The sequence below is a fragment of the Magallana gigas genome, chromosome 9, assembly GCF_963853765.1.
Source record: "Magallana gigas chromosome 9, xbMagGiga1.1, whole genome shotgun sequence".
Taxonomy (NCBI): Eukaryota; Metazoa; Mollusca; class Bivalvia; order Ostreida; family Ostreidae; genus Magallana; species Magallana gigas.
This window is the reverse complement of record NC_088861.1, coordinates 38973019-38978300: the sequence shown is the minus strand read 5'-3', so window position 1 is coordinate 38978300 and position 5282 is coordinate 38973019. Positions and strand designations below refer to the sequence as shown.

The 5282-nt window shown below is 30.2% G+C and overlaps 1 long non-coding RNA gene across 1 annotated transcript; it reads left to right on the top strand.

The window, feature by feature from the left end:
- Window positions 1-600: 600 nt before the first annotated feature.
- LOC109621093 (uncharacterized) lies at window positions 601-5009 on the top strand. Its single transcript, XR_002201680.3, has 3 exons — window positions 601-925; window positions 1749-1807; window positions 4926-5009. It is a non-coding gene; the product is annotated as an uncharacterized lncRNA (long non-coding RNA).
- Window positions 5010-5282: the final 273 nt, after the last annotated feature.

The window sequence follows — 5282 nt, the reverse complement described above, 5'->3', positions numbered from 1 at the left end:
AGAAAGAAAGAGAGGGATGGTGAAAATGCAAGTAAATCCTGTATAAATCCAGTAAATTTATTGTATAATCAAGATGAACAGTTTTAGCATTTCGCATGCGTTTTCACAACAATGACTAGAATATGTTGTTCTTCCAGCGGAGAAGCGTTTAATAGCAGTGTCGCTTATTTGGCCATCAAGATTGAGAACAGACAGAAACAAATAAGCTGTCACACAGTTATGATAATGAAAGCTCACAAAAATTGTTATTGGCAGAAATTTGCTTATAAATATATTATGAGAATGATTATAATATGTCCTTTTTTGTGGATTCCTCCTATCATTAACATCCATATATGCGTTGTCAGATAGTGTCCCTCCATTTTCTTTAGATCTAGTATTATCACATATTTAATAAGTAAAGAGGGAAGTATGCATTGATAGTTTTCATGTTGGTGGGTTTAAATGTGCACACAAGTGTATTTGAATCGTGTAATATAGCACACAGTGACGCTTGTCTAATTGAACATGATCATACCGTGGCCCATTTAAAAAAACGTGATATATAAAACAGTCGATAACTCTTTTTATACATATATACAAGTAAGGAAGTGTTGTTAACAATAGAAAGGTTTTTAAACCAAAAATTACTATATATATTAAAAACGTATTAAGTTTAACTTACAGGTTTAAATAGCATAGTAATGATATTGTTTTAAGGTCACGAAGTTATGACCTAAAGAGGAAAATAAATTAAATTTCCACCCAACGGACGAAAAGAGAGCGGAGCATTTTGCAAGAAATTTATTTCCAAGTAGTTGCTTTCGAAACGCTATTCTTTTTCTATAATGCAATAATTATCAGGCACAACTAGGATACCGGTACTTTTCTCGATATTTATCTTACGCTTCAGTGCAATTGACAGCAAAATCCCAAAATGCATAGAGTAAGTAAAAAAAATGTAAATAGTTTTAATTGTTCAAGCGGTCAATATACTCAGAATGAATGTATGCATGTCTATCCGTCTGTTTTGTTTCCAATTGCAAGTTTAGTTTAGAATATTAAGTGGATAATTTATAGATATGTTTACCTTTTTGGAGACCAATAATTTTATTGTGTTCATTCATTTGTTATGCAATTTAGCAAGAAATGCATGTATATGTAACTTCTTTTTTTATTTCATAAAAAAGGCCTACAATTTAAGATTTATTTATCACTAGAGGTAGTACACGAGGTAGTATAAACTCTAAGTTTATACAATTCATGTATCTAAAGGTCAAAGATAATGATGCAATCCACGATTGATTACAATTTTTACCTTTGTCTATTTTTTAAATTTTAAAATTCTTAAACATATGGTTTAATAAGTCTTTTATACAAGAGACAGGGATACATCATTCAAGCTGTAGAGTTTTATATAGATTAAAACATTTTTTTTTATGACCTTAATGTTTTTACTTTTCGTCCTCCAGGACAATTTCATTTAACATGTCAACATTTTAGGATATATTCATTATATTTCAGTAACAAACAATCCCTAAAAAGCAGTAGCACAATCGTTTATCGTATCTTTAAAAATATAATACTAATTCGATGCAATTTTATTTTCGTACAAATATGATTGGTGAACATACGTAGTTATTATGTATTAATATTGGTTTAAGGCCAATGTAAATAAGTTGGATTTGAAATTGAAACAATAGCTTATCAGATATATTAATATTTAAAAAAATGTCCTTTCCATAATAACAAGTTTACTTATATGTTAGGAACTTCAAATCCTGCTGTGAAGGATATACATGGAACTCAAAAACCAATACATGCGAAGGTATGCAGTTCATTCTTAACGTTTTCAACGGAAGACCTAGTAATGAATCTGTTGATAAGTCTTTTTTCTTCATTTTTTTTCTTCGTTTTCTTAAATTCAAAAATCTCGCTAGTTTGTTGTTCTGCTACGTTCAAGTTTTCAGGATATATTGCAAATTATAATTTCTGAACATCGAATGAAAATCATTGAAATCAACCTGACTTAATCCCCTTTTTCAAAAAAAAATATAGACATTCATTTGCACACAGAGTCTCTAAAACCGCCCATAGTATGTTTTACAAAGTCACAAATCTTGAAAATAATTATTGTGAACGTTGTCCTCCAAGTTTTGTTTTTACAATTTCCCCCCTTTACAGTTTCAAAAAATTAATATAGATTTTGTGTTCCAAAAAATGCTGATTTTTGGTAGTGTTTTTGTCTAGTAGCGCTTTAGTTTAAAATTAATTTTCTCTGAACAAATACAGAACAAAATATGTGCAAAATATCAAAGGCTTTCACTTGACACCATTGAAAAAGGGCTGGAACCTTAAATTTGGGGTCTAGAACCCTCAAAAGTATTCGCTTTATAAGTAAAAAATGGTAAATATTTTGCTATAGCTGTCGATAGAAAAGTCTTTTATAATGGTGTTATCAATGTCGTTGCAAAATTAATATCTTGTACCGGTATTGCATAATATGAGTGTAAAAAGCTTGCCTTGTTAACATATGCCTGTTTTCATTTGGCAAATAAGCGAATGGTCATTGTGCATTGAACATGTTTAAAGGACATAATTTAAAAGCTGAAAGTGTACCAGCATATACGGGTTCTATTCATTCATTAGAAAAAGTTTCTATAAAGTATACGTGTACATGTCTTTCTTACAGCCTTCTTTTAAGTCACCTTTGTCTAGGTCTTATAGTGGACAACCGTTAAGAAAAACGAAAACAAGAAAGTATAAACGTTCTTTTTCTCTTCTAGTGAAATACATTGGATTTTAGAAAAATTACTTCCATGAAATAGATTTGAATCATTTTACAGCAAGCATTTTAAATCGACATAAATTCTTAGTTGTGTGCGTCATTACGTAACTCACGCCCGCGGCCAAGAAAATCGGTCGCCATGGTCGCGGCTGGACTACCTGTTTTATCATATGTGATTTTATTAGCAGCAAACACAAGAATCGTTTTAATATTGATTACATATGAAAGCTTACTCTTCTGATTTGAATTAAACAATAGAGGGTCAATTAAGAAATCGTTTTGTTTATTCATAAAAACAATGCCATTCTCAAACTGAAGCAGTATCAGACAGATAAATCAACTGTGGGATTTAAGGGAAAGAAACCTGTATTAATTAGAGTTTAGTCGTTATTCTGTAAACATCTTAAATCTTCCTGGGTTTTGAGCTCTCTAGGTGTGTTGTACCTTCGTTTGTTATCCCTCGTCCGCGGCCAAAGAGATCGACTGCGCCTTCACTACATAGGGTCAGTGGTTATTTAATAAGATATACTTGTTTGAGTTTATATACAAGAACTGTTTTAATTTTATGTTTTAAAAATTCGTTCATCTTCAATTTAATATAAATTACGGAGTCGTTCTGAAAATTAATTAAAGCGATATAATTCCGAATCAAAAACATCGTTAGACATAAATCAATTGTGGATATGTAAGTCTAAAATGTTCTAAAAACTTGTAATGATGTTTTTGATAAACAACGAAAAACCACAGAGATTAAACCTTAAAATAATGAGCATCCCTCACACATAGCCGAGGAGATCCTGCGGGAGTGGACAAGTAGGTTCGTGTTCTTCTACAGGTACTTAATTACACGGGCATGTTTATTAATATAGACCATATATATATATATATATATATATATATATATATATATATATATATATATATATATATATATTCCACTTCTTAGCTCGTTTCTGAATCGGTTTAATTTGTACGGGTTCCTTGTTTTCTTTTTTGTTATTTTGTTACTTTTATTTGTTTTTTTATCCATTTCATTTTCTTTGTTTAAAGGGGCATGGTCACGATTTTCTGTTTTTATTATTTTCAATGCTTTAGGAATGCATTTCTAATGATCAAATGAAATGTGGGTGCCAGTCGATGAGTTTTAAGCAAGATACAGGGCTTACAATTCTTGCCATCTAAACAAGGCTCGTGCTCTGTTTTTGTTTACATACATGTAGGTTCAATATACCAGTAAAACATCTTTTTTATGCTGATTTGTCTATCTTTTTATTCATTTTAAGCATAAATAAACAGTAAAAACGATTAACATATTCATTTGAGGTCTAAAAAGGAAATTTTCACTCCAACATTCAAAATGTAAACAAAAGCTTTGTTTACATAGCGAAGAATTGTAAGCTCTGTAACTCGCTTATAACTCAACAAATGATAATCAAATTTTGGTTGTCTATTAAAAATGCCTCACTTAAGCATTGTTAACATTAAAATGGAAAAAATAATTTTTGACCAAAATCGTGACAATGCCCTTTAACTCCTTTTAGATTTTACACTTTTGTGAATATCGATGGGGTCATTTACAGATCATGCCTCCCCTACAAACCTTCATCACGAATTATCTTACTAGTACAACTTTAATAACAGCAACCCCCAATTAGCAAAATTCATTCGTTCGTGTCATCTTTCAGCATTTCTAAACAGACCGTCCGCTGCGTCGGACGGGATTTTTCTTTCTTGGGCTTATGATCTTTAATACAAAGATGTAGTTGCCACGTTCCGATCCGGTGTTTTATACATTATTTAGTTTTAATTTTGTAGATGTTTTTCTTCTTTTATATGTAGTTTTTATTTGTTGTCCTGAAGAAGAGACGGGTTGTCCCGATAATTTGACAATATTTTACTTTATGTTCGTGTCGTTGGTTTTTAGTGCTTTATTATATCTCAACTTATTAGCGTGTATCTTTTGATCTGACACTATAGATAACGAGTGTCGTTGGTTTGTTAGTGCTTCTTATATATATATATATATATATATATATATATATATATATATATATATATATATATATATATATATATATATATATATATATATATATATTAAAAGGTAAAGCTACATGTTTACATGTTAGTATTTGTTTTTCAATTTAATCAATTTCAGTGTGTATGCCAGGTTTTAACGGAATAAACTGTACTGAGAAATGTCCATTCCCTACGTATGGAAATAGATGTCAAATGTTATGCATACATGCATGTGATGTATATACAGGATGTAGTACTCTTTCTGAAGGTATACTTGATTTTTTGCAATAGAAATTTTATATTTAATTACTCATATACAATTTTAATACTAACATTTTCAGATAAAAATTAGCAAATACAAAGCACGTAACTTTCAAACCCGTTAAAAACATTTTAACTTCTTTTTTTTTTCAAGGGAACTTGACTCTATCAATTGTTACCCAGAAATTCAACAAACGGATTGAAAACAGCAAAAATTTTATTCTGAAGACAGCTA